Here is an 18,245-nt window from a genome sequence, read left to right as displayed (position 1 = left end):
GTTGTCAGTTTGCTGATTGCTTCCAAGCAATCTAACTTAAAAACTGATTGAAAGTTATTTTAGGTATGTTATGTGTATTTGTTTTCACAGAAAACAATAGGTAATGTAAATTTTCAGATTGATAGAAGTAATTTATATTAACGAATGTAAAGCTGCAAAAAATATATTTTGCAAAAAAAGATTTGCAAACAATCTTCCTTCAACTAAACCGGCTTAAAATTATTTTATTGCATTGCATTTGTCACATGAACTTTCAAATTTGATTAAGTATCAGAATAACATTAGACGTAACTTCATTTTAGTACGAATATCATCTAGATTGCGGTGAATAACTAATAATAATGGTTTAAATGCCTGATTCATATTATCTCGTAATTTTATGCTTATCATATTCTTTTTAGACCGTAAAAAGAAAATATTAGACTAATAGAGTTATTTTAGGTAGCATGTTCCTTACAAGGATTTTAATGTAAAATCTGGGTAGATTAACTTACGCTTATAGCAGATAATGATCACCACACTCGGCCAACTTGGCCCAGTTACTTAGGCTCAGGCTTACCAAAAAAGTGGGTTTAAGTAGTATACACAGTGAAATATATACAGTAAATTCGTTTGGCTAATTATTTAGAGTAGTTGATATTACAATTTGGTATATTTTTTGTCCGGCTTCAATCACAAACAATTTGCATTAATAGGAAAAGGAGAGAAGAGAATGGGGAAAACGGCAGCTAATCAATAGTTACGTTGCCCTAATCACTCTAAAATATCAGTTCAGTACATTTAAATAAGCAATGCGAGGCAACAACGATATAAAACAAACGTCGTTAATACAATCAGACAGAAACAGTTTTACACTAAGTGCTTCCAATTGGAGGATTTTTCCGAAAACGTGACGTTGAATAACACTCAGTTTAGAACCCTTAATTTAAATTTAACGATTGTTTATTCCCTGAAATAGCAGAGACTAAACGAGATTATGTATAATGTATAAATAGTATACTTCTTTACTGGTGCCGTGGCATTTTCCGGTGTGCGCTTAAGTTTTATGTGTAAGGCAAAGCCGATTGCAGGAAAATTAAATTTTACGTGCGAGGCAATGCCAAGTATGTGAGATGTATTTTCACGTACGAGTCAAAGCCGATGACGGGAACAATGGGTTAAGTGCCGGAAAAGTCATTTGGTACCTATAAACGATACATTTAATCATGAAAAAAAGTACACACGTACAGAACACTAGACCTCAGTAATATTACTACTATTATACTTCTTAGTTGTTTTTTTTATCTCAATAAAAAGTTTCCATTACAAACATACGTAATAACATACAATTTTGAAGTTAAATGTTATGTTTTTGTGCCTTTTTCATTGTTGGTGACATAACTCCTTCGATTATAAAAACTTCAATGTTTAGAAACATCCACATCTTCTTTTAGATTTAGACATGTAAGAAAAAAAGCCTTTCCGTAACAAAGATTGGAATAATTTTTTTTTTAATTTGAGTTTAAGTTCTCAACTTTGTTTTGTCCAATTATTGTGAAATTATAATGATATACATTCATAGACACCAAACTGTTTACTCCATTAATGAAAGAGCTTAGAGTAAAAGTCGTTCTCTCTGTCAAAGTGGACAACAACATTGTTGGTCGCAAAACGTAAACAAATAAAAATAAGAAGAAGGTAATAATTAAAATTTTTTTTTAGGGTTTTGTAATACTACTGAGCGGAATTGTCTAGAACTTTAATGGTGTCTTTTCACTGGTAACATAATTATTTGTGCAAAATTTGAACGCTATAAATGCGACGGTTCTTGAGTTTTGGTGCGAACACACTCACGGACTCACGGACTAACAGACAAGCGGACTTTTCTCCGACTCCGCTATACACGATAAATAGACTGATAAAGTATGTGACTGATTAATTTTGATATTTGCCACATAAATGATTGTAGTTAAAGTAAATCATAAACATTTATCCTGGATATATAGACAACATTTAGAAATGAAAGATCAAGTTGGAATAAAGACTTTTACTGTTGATTTAAGGAAAGTGAAAACATATTTTTTTTATAAAGAGGTTGGTGGCCTCTTTTAACCTTGCATTTGCCCGTTCACATAGACTAATTGCCCGTGTGTGAAACGTATCCAGCAAAGTAAGGGGTGATCCGGTACAGTACAAAGGTGAACTGTACTGATAAATGTTTGTGCCAGTGACCAGGATCTGAACCCCCGACATCGCTGCTCACGGAGACCGCTCCTCAGCTATTTGAGGCTTTTGAGGGTTATAAGAACCACAAGAAATAAAGTTGGAGATAAGGTTCAAGCGCGGGTATATGTCAATGGATCATCCAAGTGGTACTCGGGCTATATAACTGAAAAGCAAGGACATGTAATGTACGTAGTTCAGCTGGAAGATGGGCGAATAACTAGAAGACATGTTGATCAGCTGATTCTTCGCAGAGTGCCTCAGCACAGTAAATAGAGAAGGAGGTGTTAACATATGTTTTATTTACATTTTATTTCTAACATGTGTTCAAATTATTCTTTTGTTTACTTGTTGAATTGTTTATGTTTACTTACAGATTGTGATTTAATAAAAACTTACTTTATATTTTCGTATACAAAATGTGAACTTTTATTAGTAAAATTAGTGGAATCAACACTATGCCTTACTTCAATTAAAGAGACTAATAATACATGATAAACTAAACTTTCATAATATTTTATCATTATCATGAACTGATTATTGTCAAACTAAAAGTGTGCTTTTTGTTTCAGGTGTTGAAATTGCAAAGATCTCAACAGCAATGAGATGGAAGGGTAATGATAATTTGTAACTTAAAGCATAACGTTAATATCCTGTAGGTAACAAAATTGAAGTGTAAGTATGCTGATATTTCAGTATGTTGTTGTTGTACTAGAAAAGATGAAAAACTAGAAAAACTACACCACCAAGGTATGTGAATAATGTTGAATTATTTTTGCCTTCATGATTGATACAACAACTAGGCTATAGGTTTTGTTCCTTTTATCGTCAATTCACTCTCAATACGGTCCAACCTTGATAACGAACCTCAATATAACAAATTCCTTGATAAAACAATTTTTCAATCCCCCCAGAACTTTCCATAAGACCCCCTAGGAAATATACATTTTACAATGTATATTTATTTCATCTCTACAAACAAACCGTATTAAGAACCTTAATTTAACACATTTTTTATGATACAGGCCAATATAAGTCACCTCACTATTAGCTATCAATAACTATTCCTTGGCCATACACAATACACATCACAAATCTGTTAATTTTATCCTGTTTTATCTGTTATTTTTTGCCTACAAAACTTGTAGCTCACAATCACGACAGCAAGATTTAATTTTGCAGGGCTTGTTTAGAAACTGCATCAAAATGTGAAAGGCACAAGTGCGCTAGTGGCAGCGCCAAGTTGTACCTGAATATCAATGTAGAGACATTCTGATTAACGTGCTAGGTTAAAACGTCTGTTACATTCCGGATAACCTTTGTTAAGGATTTTATGATTTATTTCTCTCCTAGTCTGCCTCAAACACATGTTTTTTTGTGGCTTTTAAATATCTACATGTGATTATTGTTTTGTTTTTATGTTATTGTTCAAAATGGTCAAGAAATACATCTAAGTTTTGTCCTCAATCTTTTTACTTTTATTTTTAGGTGATTTTCTCTAGATTATGTAAGTATATCTTAAAAGTTATAAAGGATTTTCTCTTTCTTCAACACTATTAAACTCAAGACTAGAATCAAGATTAGAAATATATAACTATTCAAGGTAAATCTCTATCCTTTTATACATCAAGCCTAAAACTATTCTCTCCTCTCTAAAATTTCCCTAATCATTTCAACCTTCATACGACTCAAGATATCTAACATGTACATTAGTGGTTTCTATTGTGTTTGTAGGGTATGCAGGGTTGGCTTTCCTGGCCAGGGGTTTGGGTGAGCAGTCTGTTCAGAGACCCGACAATAACTATTCAACACTGCCTTGCCGAAATGTTTAAGATTGAAGAATTTATGGCGACAATATGTATAGGTAATTTTTCAATCACATCCCATTTAATTATTTAAATTGATGTGCAAAGAAAATTGTACTTTTAAACGTAATTTTTTTTGTGGTATAGTGTTTTTTAGTGAAAAATAATGTATAAGAAACATTTTTGTGTAAAATTGTTTAAATAAAATGTATATAGCCTACAGAGAAAAAATTATCGGTCAAGAATGTGTTTTGAATGTTTCGATATTTTATTATCTGTGTATATTATACTTAAAAGAAAATAAATAAATTTTAGTATGATGATTTACATTACTATGCTTATCTTTTAACGAGGAAAAATTGTAGAGTAGCTAAGAATTAGCAATTTATAAAGTAGGTATTTCAAATAATTAAATATAATGTTCTAATAACTAACTATTCATTTTTCTGTGTCTGCGCCCTATTGAAAAAATCCAAAAAACCAAAAACTATCGACAACAGCTATGCTCAGCACATTTATAATTGTCATTTGTGTGTGCATAGGTGCCGGAGTCATGCCTGTAAACCTTAACTGTTACTATGGACAACATTGCACGGGTTACCGTGGTAATTAAAAATCATAATCATTCCAAATTCACAGTACAAACATGATTCCACACTTTTTTGGTATATAGGAGCAGAGATGCTTATTGGAAAACTCATACACAAATATATAATCCGTGTGGAAATATTAGATAATGGAATAAATCACAATCTTTTAAATTTCAGTTCAGTATCAAACATGATGATAGGGCGTGCTCCCAGAGATAAGCTCCCAAGGATAAGATGTGATTGAAGATACAGTCAAATGGATCGACAATTGCAACACATACCACGCATACAGCAATGGATGGATACCGACGGCAAATGGATACCTCCAGTATGGATCGACACTTATTCAAGCACACATACCAATGGATACCTGAAGAACTCTGGTAGTGTAATGTTATATTATACAAGTTCAAAGTTTCCAATGAGACGTCAATGGATAAAATCGGTTAAAAAATTATGGAGGAGTTCAACCGCCAAACTTAGTGTTCACGTATTAATTGTATAGATACCATATCCTTTACCTTCTCCCATTTACGAGTTGGTTGGTGCTTGGTTCAGTTAATTTTTTTAGCTCTGATTGCAACTCATACAAATCATAAGTCATCCATTTGTTCTTAGTTTTAAAGGGGTTCCTACATTTTACTTTAGGAAAACATACATTATAATAATATTAAAGAATTTCTAGATATAAATCAAACTTAATTTAAACTGGGGCAAAATACAACGTTAAACCAATTTTCTCCAGACAACATGTTTGACAATCTTGCTATATTTTGTTCTAAAAATCTTCTTTAATGCAACGTTATAAATTCATTATCATTTCCAAAAGAATTAGCTAAATTCGCATCAATGATTTTTGCATCATGATCGGATAGACTAGAAATTTAACCTTCAGTTTTAGTAAATTTTGTGGGAATATTTGACATAAAATTATCAGTACAAGTGGCAGTTCTCTTCGTATACAAAATGTTCATTAGATTTATCAGTAATATATGGTCAGTCAGACCAGGATTTGATTTAAGATTATCGTCTTTCCAATTCTTTGTTTTACCCTCTGCAAGTGACAAAAGCTACTTATGCATTTTGTGTCGACAAAAAGGGAGCGAGAACCAAGTGACTCGTCATAACATTGGATGAAATCCACAGTGGCATTTATATTTGTTCGGACAATATGGCCTAAAATAATATTTGTTAGGGCCACTGTGGCGTTAACGAAACAGTTAAAGTCGATTGAAACAAACCGGGAATCGACTTTAACCATTGTTATCTTGGAAACTACAACAGTTGGAAGAAAATAAATTACATCACTGTAAAGTGAAGAATTAAGGAGCATTCTATAGACGGGTAAATAATTTCAAGTGATAGTGTAAAACATTAATTATATTCATAAATTTACCTCGCATAATCTGAAATCAAACGGTTCTGTGGTGGGCAACGCCCACCTGACAAAATGGTGGTGGGCATAGTCTCCGATATTTCGTATAAATAACAATGTTTCGGATGACAGGCATGGATTTTAGTTGAAATATCGAATTTAATAGGTATAATGCATTTGTTGATATGGCTAGAACACGGCAAATTCGTGTATTTATTATAAAAACTAAAGAAAACGTGAACAAATTAGGTCACGCCCACCGGCAAAAATTACAGAGGATTGTGCATTTGAAGATTCGTGTTTGACATGGTATAACTACTACATACATATACAAACATATACATGGTATATAATTAATGGTCCCTTGTAAATTGAAATATTATCCAGAGACGTTGTTTGAAAGGAGCATTCGAAACTATTAAGAGAAAAGCTTTCCGAAATATGACAATATTTTAAATTATTAATTTTCTCGTTCGCATCATTCCAGTTCAAACGTATCCTGGCCATGCTCACCGACTAACCTAACACCAAAAGTGCTAAATAGAAATTCGTGTTTGGCAACGAATTTCTAATTATATATAAGTTTTAGAGATCAAGTAATATTGAAGAGTGTAAAAAGTGCATTCGATCATAACACTCGCACATTATGTCAGAGTCTTGTAAAATTTATAAAAAATAATTAAAAAGTCCACATCATCCTACGTCAAATGGATCCAGTACCGCCCCTCCCGCCAAATTCTAAGTGTCAACGATAGCAAAGAGTTCGCGTATTTCTACATCTCCACTATTTTAAAACATTCGATGGTAATTCTTTTAACATTGTAAAGTATTCATAAGGAGCATCCCATTACAGAAGCGCACACGGATTACACTAATCAAATCATGGGGGAAATTAACACTTTTAGGTTCGCAACATTCTACATCAAATGGTTTTCACACCACCCACAGACTGATACCATTTCAGAAAACCCCCAATATCTCTATTAATGTAATACCTATTACCGTAATTCCTTCACCAGGAAGTACCACGTAATTAAGGAATACCACAACAAAGAAGCGCCCCCCCCCCCCCCCGACATAACAACTCCATAAAAGGGGTCAAATTCTGTCTGAGGGGGTTCGCGTCAAGTTGGCAGAATAGCAGATAGTTGAAAAGTTACGTCAAAATACAGAATTGAAAAGCCTAATGTTGTTCAGATTTTTTTGTTTCCCTCAAATGTGAATAAATAATATGAGTAATGCGAATCCTTCAATAAATTTAATTGCTCAACAAATATAGTACTATGTTAATTAATTTTCTTAATTGGTAAAAAAAATCAATTGTCCAGGCGTTCTCCTTATTTTACATCGTAATATGTTCAAAAATAAATAAAGATAGTAAATATTAAATTTCAAAAAATCTGAAAATGTACTTGTTGCGTTTCATTGTCTTGAAAAATGAATAAAAGCAATTAAAATATACAGCTGATCAAAATTCAAACAATTTTGTTACTCATAAGGATAACATGGGAACTTAAAAAGCTACTGGGGTAGAACCCAAGGGACTTTTTCAAAAATGTAAGATCAGTTTGCAAATCTACGCGACACGCTCTTTCCAATGAGACGTCAATGGATAAAATCGGTTAGGAATGATGGAGGAGTTCAACCGACAAACTTCGTGTTCACGTATTAATTATATAGATACTATATACTTTACCTTCTCCTATTTACTAGTGGGCTTATGACAACGATCTGAAAAACTGTTATCAAAACATGTAACATTATGAATCATAAAATAAAAAAAAAACTTAGAATTACGCTACTAGCTTTTTGGTAGTAGGCCTAGGTTTACATTGCTTTGATTTTCACCATTTAGGCCTAGGGTTACAATTATTCTATTACCTGTTGTGAAACTTATGTAATATTTTTACAGATGAGTTTGACAATTCAACGACAAGCCTTTAATTTTAAGAAATAATTATAAAACACAGTTAATGGCTTTATTAATTAATGGTCAATTACAACATCGCGATTAAATTTTGTATCCGTGTTTGAGAGCCCACTTTAATTTAGAATTTCTTTGTAGAAATCATAAAACACAATTAATTATTAGTTGAACAGCAAAATACTAAACAATAACCTCTTAGAATTTGTGTGTTATTCCTAGTTTCAAGAACAAAGGATTTATTAGTCTATATTGTTTTGCCTTATGATTGCCAGGTTCTTGAATAAAACTTAAATAAACGTGTACAATCATCAAGAACTATTCATGGCATTCATTAGGTAAACCGACATAATAATTATAAAATGATGTTAAAATTGACTTTGAATTGCTTTGACCTATGAGGCTATTATAATGGATTTTATAATAAAATACCAATAGCAATTATCTTTATTCATACTGACGTTTTCAGTTATGCTAGAGTTAATCCGATAAATATCAGCAAAAAGTAGGCTAATTCATAATACAAATGTTCACCACGGAAATTAAAATAGATTGGTGATTCAAGAAAGTTATCGCTAAACATTCTTCTTCTGACTATCATCAGAGAAGAGGAGAGCAATTTAATTATTTCTACTCCAGAAAAGTTAGATTTGCTCGAGTTACAATTTAAAATTTTACTACACTGCGTGATTGAAATCGTAAAATAATTTACAATTTAATGTAATACGAATTAATTGATTGTTAAAATCACAAAGATGTAAATAAGTCCTTTATATAATCAATAAAGTTAAGGAAGTAAAGCAATGGTTTAAGTAAGGGTACCCGTATGATGTGGACCTAGATTGTAAGGAATCAGTCAATTAAAAATAATCTCGGAGGATTAGGGTCTTTTGATGATATCTTAATCGTTGATCTGTTTAGTAGATTAATAGATTGGAAGTAGATACCAATTAAGATTACAAAGTTAAAATATATAAAAACTTAAGTAGACAAATATATTAAGGGTGAAATATTATTTCACTGTTAAAATATTAATCACAAGCAAAATGATATTTTTAAGAGCATTTATCTTTTTTAGATTATTGTCTTGAAACTGCAACGGAATTAGAAAAATACTCGAGTTTGAGAACAATTATTAAGCATATACACAAAGTAAACCGTTATCCTCTGTCGGATGTTATAACTGTAAGGCAACTTGTACATAACGTATTGCCATAATAAAATAAAATGGCTAAATTGAATTTAGTACTCATATGGATGTTATATAAAACAACACCTTAAAATAATTATAATTGATAAATAACCTAGAGCCAAAAGTTTTTTTTTGTATTGGTTTTCAATTTTGTGTAAAATAATGTTTAAGCTTTATAATATTGGGAATTATAATCATTTTAGACAAACATGTAGTAACAATGGTAGACGTTAGTTTACATTTAAAATGTTATATAAAATTATTTTGTGTTAGTATAAAAAGAACTATTCAAACAATTGTGCCACTAACCTTAAAATCTATAAGATTAACGACGAAATGTTCACTAATTTTTAATCAAATATTGGTTATTTTCCCATCGATAAAAAGGACTATTTAGATAAATATGTTGCCTTGAGCGTAGTTTTATCATATTTATTTAATTTTATCTTTGAATAGAGAATATCATAGCTTATTTAATAACGGTAGTAACTTTATATGTATATTTATATAAATTCGTCCCAGTGAAAGTTATAAAGACTATTTCCGACCATACTGTTTAGTTAATAGATGCACAATGACATTATTACATAATTTCCACAATATGCATGTTTTCGTTGAACCATTTAAAAAACAAAAAAAAACGCACAATACATGCAAACCTTTCAATCAGACATGGTCAGAATGTTACTGAGCAATCGACCAACTGACAATAAACAATAGTTCGTTCCACCGAACGATTTAAAAGTGGATTGTTCCCAGATCCACATTTTTACCTGTCCGAAAAAAAATGCTGAAGCCAGAATGTATCCTTTGTTTATTTGACTCTTTTTTTCAAACAAACTACTTTGAATCGTCACTTGGTTGTCTTGTTTTGAATTGAGAGATTTTCAATTGTGTTCAAAACACTAACGAGTGTCAGTTATTTTATTGTTCTTATACCTCTTACCTTTATTTCAAGAACAGTTTTTTACTCTAAGAATATTAAATAAAAGCTTCTCCCAATGAATTCACTGATTGCAATTCACTTTGGTACTATTAAATAGTTTAAAGTTTGTAAAAAACTAAAAACTTTTCTTATAAAGAAAGACAAATTTATTTTAGCACTTACTCTCATGCTATAGGTTTTCCATATTGGTAAATACTGGATAATTATTCAGAATAATTAAATCATTCAATCGTAAAAAACTAAACTATTTAGTTGTGTCAAATTTAGACCTAGTCAACAATTGCATTTAATCATATTAATCTCGATATAATGTTGAAAGAAAAACTATTACTGAGGGATATGTCGTGAAGCTTACTAAAACACTAACAATAGTTAATTATTACACAATTATGTATGTATTAGTTTCCATAAACATTACCTAACCCATAATCTTACGTTTGTCTTTCTTTGATCCAGACACAATGATTTAAAATCAGGTTATTACTTTTCTTATATTTTGACATATTAAATATTTTTTAGCTGGTAATAAAAAATTTAAAAAGCTAAAAAAAACTCTTTTTTCGTGTTAGTAAAAATTTTTTGATTTTTGATTTTAATTTGATTTGTCCTCATAAACACTTTTCGAACTCTATATTGTGAATATGTTTAACTATTCTGCATTTAGTTACTACATTTAATGAATATGAAAATCAAGTCTACTTACAAAGAACATTGATCATTGCATAAAGTGTATTTACATTTACAAATCCAAAATATGTGACCATGTGTTGTTCATCTTTTGGTGGTCTCATTGTCAGACACACAATTTCCATTTGAGAAATAGAATTAAAACAGGAAGAAATGTCAGTTATATTTGTATACCTACGTCTCACTATTGTGTATGAAATTATTGTCATGTTGGTCATTTATGAAAGATAAAATTAAAAAATATATCCTCAATTCCATCAATGAAACTGATTAATCCTCTAAAATTCCAAATACCTATTGACAAACAATTGAAATACAATTTTGGTAAACAGTATTGGTGTATCCAATTTGTTTAGATTTTCGTAAAAACGTAGTATTCCATATACATATATATACCATATACATGTATGGTAGTGAAATTAAGGTTAAAATTCATTTAATTGGAGACAAAATGTTTCGATGAGAAAATTAAGACGTTATCATTACAATCGAGTGTAGAGTGTATGGTGGGTCAATCACTCCCTGACATATGACAATCACTTTCATAATTTTCGTAATTTATCATGTTCTATTACCGTGGTAAAATATTATGGTGCTTTCCATTTTAACACATTATCATCATGTTTTGTTAAAGAATATTATACCATCGATGTGAACATTGTCATTTATTTTTATACATTTCATTTATTTATAACACCGGCAAATAGAGTGTTAAATTAAAACTACTATTTTTTCACAACATGTTGATTGTTAAACCCATTAAGTGGATATCCTAAAACCTTTATTCATAAAAAAAACATCATCCTAAAAAGAACACTTATCTACGATCCATTATACATAACTATTGTTTTAGAGAACAAAACAAATGTAGTTTTTATTATTTGACTGCTTTATATCGTTTAACAAAGACTTTTGCAGACTTTTGCAAAGCAATACATATCCATAGCTATTGACTGTAGGGTATCAAATAGTTGCAAAGGACAAAGGCTTGGTTATCCTATTTTTTAACAACCTGATTCCCATTTGGAACACTGTTTTGTCCATAGTAAGCCATGGTGTGAAACTTGTGTAGGAGTGTTTGAAGCAGAAACGAAGCTTTTACAAACCATAGTTTAAACCCTACAACTAAATTCCAGTAGAAGTTAACTGAATTCGGGTATTTTGAAGTGTTGTCATACAGGTATTTGGCTAATTCTTTGTTTGTTGCCAATTGAATTGTTTAGATCATCATCAATACAGTATGTAAATTTAGTTTACCAAATTCCATTATAATGTGTGTGTTTTCAGGCATGCCATTATATACTATCATATATAATATCAGCATTAATAAATAAAACACACCGAAACAAATTGATTAATATTTAAAGCTTTTTCAAAGAGTGTAGGTTTTGCACTCTTAAAAACAGTAACCAAAAGTGACTTATACAAAATTGAGCTATGCGGCAATTGAGTTATCAAGCATGACCATATTACATGATAAACAATATTAAGTAATTCAATTTTTAGTGAAATTTTTGTGTGTAATTTAATTCCTTCCAACACTCATGTAGACCTAGAAATAGGCTGCAAGTTTTGTAACGCCAAGGGTAATAATCTACCATCAATTGCTAGCCTACAACAGTAACTAGACCTTTGATTTATTAGCTCTTTGGCCTGCATTCTCGATTGGATTTTCGTATTAATGTATTCTGCAATTGAGAACAATTTTGTTTCTGTGATAAAAATACATTTTAAATTAAAGTGCCTGAGTGTTAAGTGTATTGCATGACTTTGTCATTACCATGAGTACAATTTTAAATATATATATATATATATATATTTAAAGTATGGCGGCTTCTTTTAACCTTGCACTGGCCCGTCCACACAGGCTATGAGCAAGTGGGAGGAACTTAACCAAAAGTATTTATATTTTTTATCCATTGCCTATAGATAAATATTAAATTTGGAATATGTTTTAAATAAGCCAGAACCAAAAAGATTAACTAGCAATTGAGTTAACGTTGTATTACTTGCATGGCAATTCTTTTAAAGTACACGGAAATGAAAATTATGATCTTTAATGTTAATAGGATTACATTTAATTTATATACGCAATAACAGATAAACTAAGAAAAAAGGAAAATTAGGCTTTTATAGGCAGAATCGATTTAAGAATCGTAAATATAGTCCTCTTGCTAGTCACTAATTTGACCCTTTGTGAATAACACCCTTCTAGGGAGGGAGGTAGAAACCTTCATACGATTGAATTTTTCTTCTCGAATTTCTTTTCTACCTGTAAGCCTTGTAGGTACTGAAAAGTGAACGCCAATGTAATTTGGCGAATTTAATATTCAATGGAATGTTTTTGGGTAATCTTTCAGGGCATCCATACACTGTTATTAGAGCATTATATGTTACCATCTTCATGCTCATACCATATTCACAGTCACCATATCATACGCAATTAACCATACCTGATACATGTATTACAAATTATTTATAGGTTTACAATCACTTTTTCATTACTAGTTTTTTATAAAACAAAACAGCTTATATATACAATTAATATGGCTAATTTATAATGCGTTTAGAAGATACGTTTGGGTTGATAGGGGTTGCCACTAGGGCAAGGCTCTATAAAATGCTATATTCCTCATTTGGGTAAAAAAAATTAATTAATTTCAACCAAACTCCATACTGTAATTACTTAAAACGTAATTTACCGTTCAATGTAACACAAAACGTAACAAGTTAAAACAATTTGAAATCATTGGCATAATGCGACTAAAACGATAAGCATTTGTTAGTACTGATATTATCAAATGCTCAAAATCAATTTAACGTTAGTTCCCAATAATTATGGTTCACATTAAAAAGGATGCTTATTTATGATGCCCCATGAAAAAAAAAACTCCTTCTAAATCTAAAGCTATTTATAGGGGGAGAAAGGTGGGAGTTTAAAAACGTTGACTAAATACCAAAACACTCGCTTTGGTTACGTTGAATAAAACACTCTCAGTACATCACATATAAATAAACAATGAGGTTACATTAACTAATGAATTAAAAGTAATCAGTTAAATCAGACAAAGAGTCATTTTTACTAAAAAGTCCTTTACAAGTGCAGGATTATCCTAGATACGTTCTGTTGAATAATGATCAGTTGCGAATCATTCCATGGAATTAAACTATTGTTTATACGCTACAAGTGATTGCTTCGAAATGGAAAAATAAAAAAAAAAGATTTTGTATTCTGTGCATATTTAGTTTGATCAGGTTTAGTAAAGTACCAGCGATATAAATGAATTAATTTCTTTATCACCTACTATTTTCTTAGTTTAATATAGAAACACTTTAGAAAGTGGAGAAATACTTTATTTGCTACCCTTTAAAAAATATGATTATACAATTGACATTTTTTTGTCCAATAAGTACTTAGTACTTAGTGTGTTGGCTTTGTGTTATAAGTACTTAGTGTTATGACATCTATAAACTTTGTTAATAGTAAATATTAAACATGTGTTTGTACATCACGTGTTTTTTCGTTCAAAACATTATTATAATATTTATATAAAAAAATTCTGAAACATTAGTTTAAATCTAATACTTTAAAACAATTTGTATAAAGCCTGATATAATTAATTGATTAAAATTCTGTTTCGTTAAAGAATTGTTTTTTTATTACTAAAGGCCTGAAAACTTTTATTCTGAAACAAGTTTAAATGCACCTTTTACGTAGTTGCTTTTCAAAAGTTAAACTAGAAAATTATTAATGGTTTGACAATTGTTTTCGATAAAGATAAAGACACGCAAACATTCCATACAACAAATTTAGAATCAAGCACAATTTAGTATGTTATATTGTTTGCTAACTTTTAATCTGTAAAGCTTCTTAGTTCAATAATTTATTTTGAATACCTTCTCAAGTTATTTTATTTTAAGCATAACATGGTTAATTGGTACTTGGGAGAGATTTCTAAATTGTATCCATGGGCATGCTAAATATACATATTTATAACGACTGGTGTAGTTAAAAATCACATTTCGTAAGGATTATCTTTGAACATTGAAATACACGAACAACAGGCATGAATTCTCAATAAGTGTAACCTTAAATATATAGGGTTGGTAGCAGTGTAGGGCTGTTTAATGGTTGGAACTAGTGTTGAAATATTTGTAACATTAACTGTTGGCTGCTGTATCATACCACATAATATTTTGAGTTATTATTTAAACAGTTTAGTTTAGCTTATGATTAGTTTTGAATAATCTTTATTATTTGGGTCTAGTTTGTAAGAATTAATGAAGGTGCAAAAACAATCTGAACTGTGGAATAATGTTTTGAATAACATAATGTTTATTTTATCAACTGTAGTTTTAAAGAGAACATCTAATAAGATTATTTTTAAATCCGAGTAAAAATATTTATAAAACAATTAAGAAGGTTTAGCAGAATAATAATAATATGAAACGTGAAAACCTTGTACTCTAAGCTTGCTTGGTTTAGCAAAAGAAATCTAGGTTTATTTGGTCCCATAGTATTTATCTATGGAATAAGAAATGTCCTTTCTGTCTTTATTTAATTAAATCTTATATCTTCAAAATAAAATATCTTAAAATGAAAAAAAAATTAAGAATCACGTATTATAATAATATAATAGCATTTAAAAGGTAATATGGGAAGTACAAATGAAATATACTGCAAGTACAATTTATATAAACTAAAAGTCACGGACAACATGAAGAGAATGGTCAGGAAGCAATCCGAGTCTAATCAACATGGATGTTTCTACCTCATCATATACATTTGCAATGAACCTCAGATTTACTTAGGACCTCTGACCTCACAATTTGAATGCTTCTTCATTTCCTCAATTTATGTTCGTGATGAATTCCCTATTAATTCGTCGTAACTCTCTATTGTAGTTAGACATGTTTTTGCTTTTAAAACCTTGCACTGAATTATTTTGTAAATATACGGCTAGTATTTTAATCTAATTTTAAATACATGAATATTGTACTGTTTTTTTATTTATTTTTATTTATGTTTTATGTTTGTTTAGTCTAGAAAAATAACACCTTTGGTTTGTAGAGTCTCCTTTAGTGCCTGTGTATCATTGTCATGTGTTTTTTCCGATTTGATGAATTACATCCGACATAAAAAATATTAAATATCGACCGAAAAAAAAATACTCTAAAGACAAATATTACCATGCAATTTTAAATTTTACTCCCTATGTTGTAGGATAAGATAGGAGACATTTTGATTATCAGAATATGCATACAAAGCGTTTTTTAATAGGTAAACAAACATATCTAACGACAATAACTATTGATGGCAAAAGGGTGTTTTAGGCATCATAAGATAAGAAAGTGCCGCACTTAATATCAAGTTTAACAATGCGACAAAGCAAGTTGAAGCCTGAAGTTGGAAAGTTTGATCTTTATAAAGATAAATAATGACAAACGCTTCTTTGTGTTTTGCGGTCGTTAGCTGCAAGATGTCGTCTGTTTATAGTAATAAGTTTTTGGTTTATTTAAATTTTTTTCAATAACAGTTTACTGATTGTTTGTCTAAAAATGTTTCGATGTTTATAAAGAATTGTGTGGCTGTTAGATTCATGAAAACCATCTTTAAACTCCCTCAAACTCTTACGAAAATTGTCAATGCTCAAACTATTTTCTTTATTATTGTTGGTCAACTGGCCATAGAACTAATGACCATAGTCTTAACTCAGAACGTGATTCTTACTTGGTTCTTACTTTTGTTAAATTTCCGATTCAAATTCTCTTATTTTATTGCGATGGGCATATAATATCAGTGAAGAAGTAAAAGAAAACGGTTATTAATTTTTGAGCTAATTAGATTAACCAGGCTGGGAACTCGTTGGTGACTGTAGTTTAAGTTTCGTTGGCGAGTCGGTAGCGGTAGCGTCACGGACTTCGGGCCCAAGGCAGCGATGTCGATGGTTCGAATCCTGATCACTGCCGTAAACATTTTATCAGTACAGTTCATCCCTGTACCATACTGGCTCAATCCTTGCCTTGATTCGTTTCACGCACGGGCCCATAGTCTATGTTGATGGGTTAAAAGAGGCTGACAACCACTTTAAAAATCAAACAATGACAAGGCTCGTATTTAATTGTTTAAAAGCATATTATCCTATAATTTTGTTAAAACGAAAAAGATCCGTGCAAATAAAGTGGTTATTAAAATTATTTTAAGAATTCAAATATTTTTTTAAGTTTTTTTATTTACTGATTTTCCTAACTAATAAACTACTAACTCCGTTTTTTAATTGAATTATTTACTTCCATGTTTTTGTATAGTGGCTGATGTATATAACTAAACTCTATAATACGGATTTTTGACGTATATTTTACCATTACTGTCTGAAGTATGTAAATATGTATACACAATAAATAGTAATGATTTGACTTACAAAATATAGGTTTAGTTGTATACGAAAGAGAACTCTTAATAGAAGTTTAGAATAGCTTAGAAGCAGTTGTAGTTTAGTGTGAAACACTTACGTTTAATAGTTTCAAAGTTACCTGAAACAGAAATAAAAATTAATTACAAAAGTTATAATTAATTCAAAATACCAACAATACAATCTATTTTATAAATGCCCTTAATCACCTGCAAGCCACTTGAATAATATAAATCATCAGGCTAGCAAAATATTAAAATGTATGATTTTTGTGAATTTGATCGTATCTTTCTAGGTATATGGTCATTAGGTTTTATCACGAAATATCAAAGTTTGACATTTACAAAGTTCACGAACTTCTGCCAAAATAGTGAAAGTAACTTTGAACGACCATGAAAATATATTGTCTACTTAGAAGAAAGATCTTCTTAAAGAAAATTTTCTTTATCTCACCAAATATATTAAGATATTTAATTGATGCATAATACTAACTCTATGTGACAAGCTAAACTTGGTTTATTATTTAATTTATTTATTTGGTTAAATGAATCTGAGATAACCTTTTATCAAGAGAAAAATATGGAAATGACAACAACTATTTTATTAGTGGGTTACTTGCATTGTTTCTGGTCATGAAAATGTGAGCTCGAATCAAGAGCATTAATCTATATTATTTTACATGGATTTAAACTTTGTGACAGCCAAAACTATTATTAATTAAATGAAACAGAAAATTAAGTTTTACCTTAGTTGTCAATTACATACGTGATATTCGGTTGGTTTGTGTAAATTGTTAGAAAATAAAAGGTACCTGAAGACTGAACAGTCCACATAGTAGGAATGTAAGATGTTTATTGTTTCGACGTATCGCTTTATATTCAAGATAACATTATGAGCTTTCTTGAACAGGATATATAGCAATATTCTTGCAATAGTATTTTTTTCAAACTTGTGAAATGTCTAAGTTGTGTTGGTCCTGATTAAATTTGATCTATTTTAAAAATAGGATTTTATTTATTAGTTTGTAAATCGTCTTCCATCTCCCCTTACTTGTAAATAGTTTAAATATTCATACAAATATAACCTTAATCAACCACTTTCACGGATGCAA

At 30.2% G+C, this 18,245-nt stretch overlaps 1 protein-coding gene across 3 annotated transcripts in view; it reads right to left on the bottom strand.

The window, feature by feature from the left end:
- The window catches only part of LOC128987785 (connectin-like), a 209,468-nt gene that overhangs the window by 96,931 nt on the left and 94,292 nt on the right, over positions 1 to 18,245 (bottom strand). For 2 of the 3 annotated variants that reach the window (XM_054408806.1, XM_054408805.1), the window contains one exon: positions 17,235 to 17,255. The gene's annotated coding sequence lies outside the window, so the exon portion shown is untranslated. Of the gene's footprint in view, positions 1 to 17,234; positions 17,256 to 18,245 lie in introns of those variants that run through there. The other variant, XM_054408809.1, reaches the window with a different exon arrangement.

The sequence above is a fragment of the Macrosteles quadrilineatus genome, unplaced genomic scaffold, assembly GCF_028750875.1.
Source record: "Macrosteles quadrilineatus isolate MER2022 unplaced genomic scaffold, UCM_ALF_1.0 Scaffold_2__2_contigs__length_208266976, whole genome shotgun sequence".
Classification (NCBI taxonomy): domain Eukaryota; kingdom Metazoa; phylum Arthropoda; class Insecta; order Hemiptera; family Cicadellidae; genus Macrosteles; species Macrosteles quadrilineatus.
Note: the sequence above shows the minus strand (reverse complement) of the source record. Positions and strands in the feature narration are given on the sequence as shown.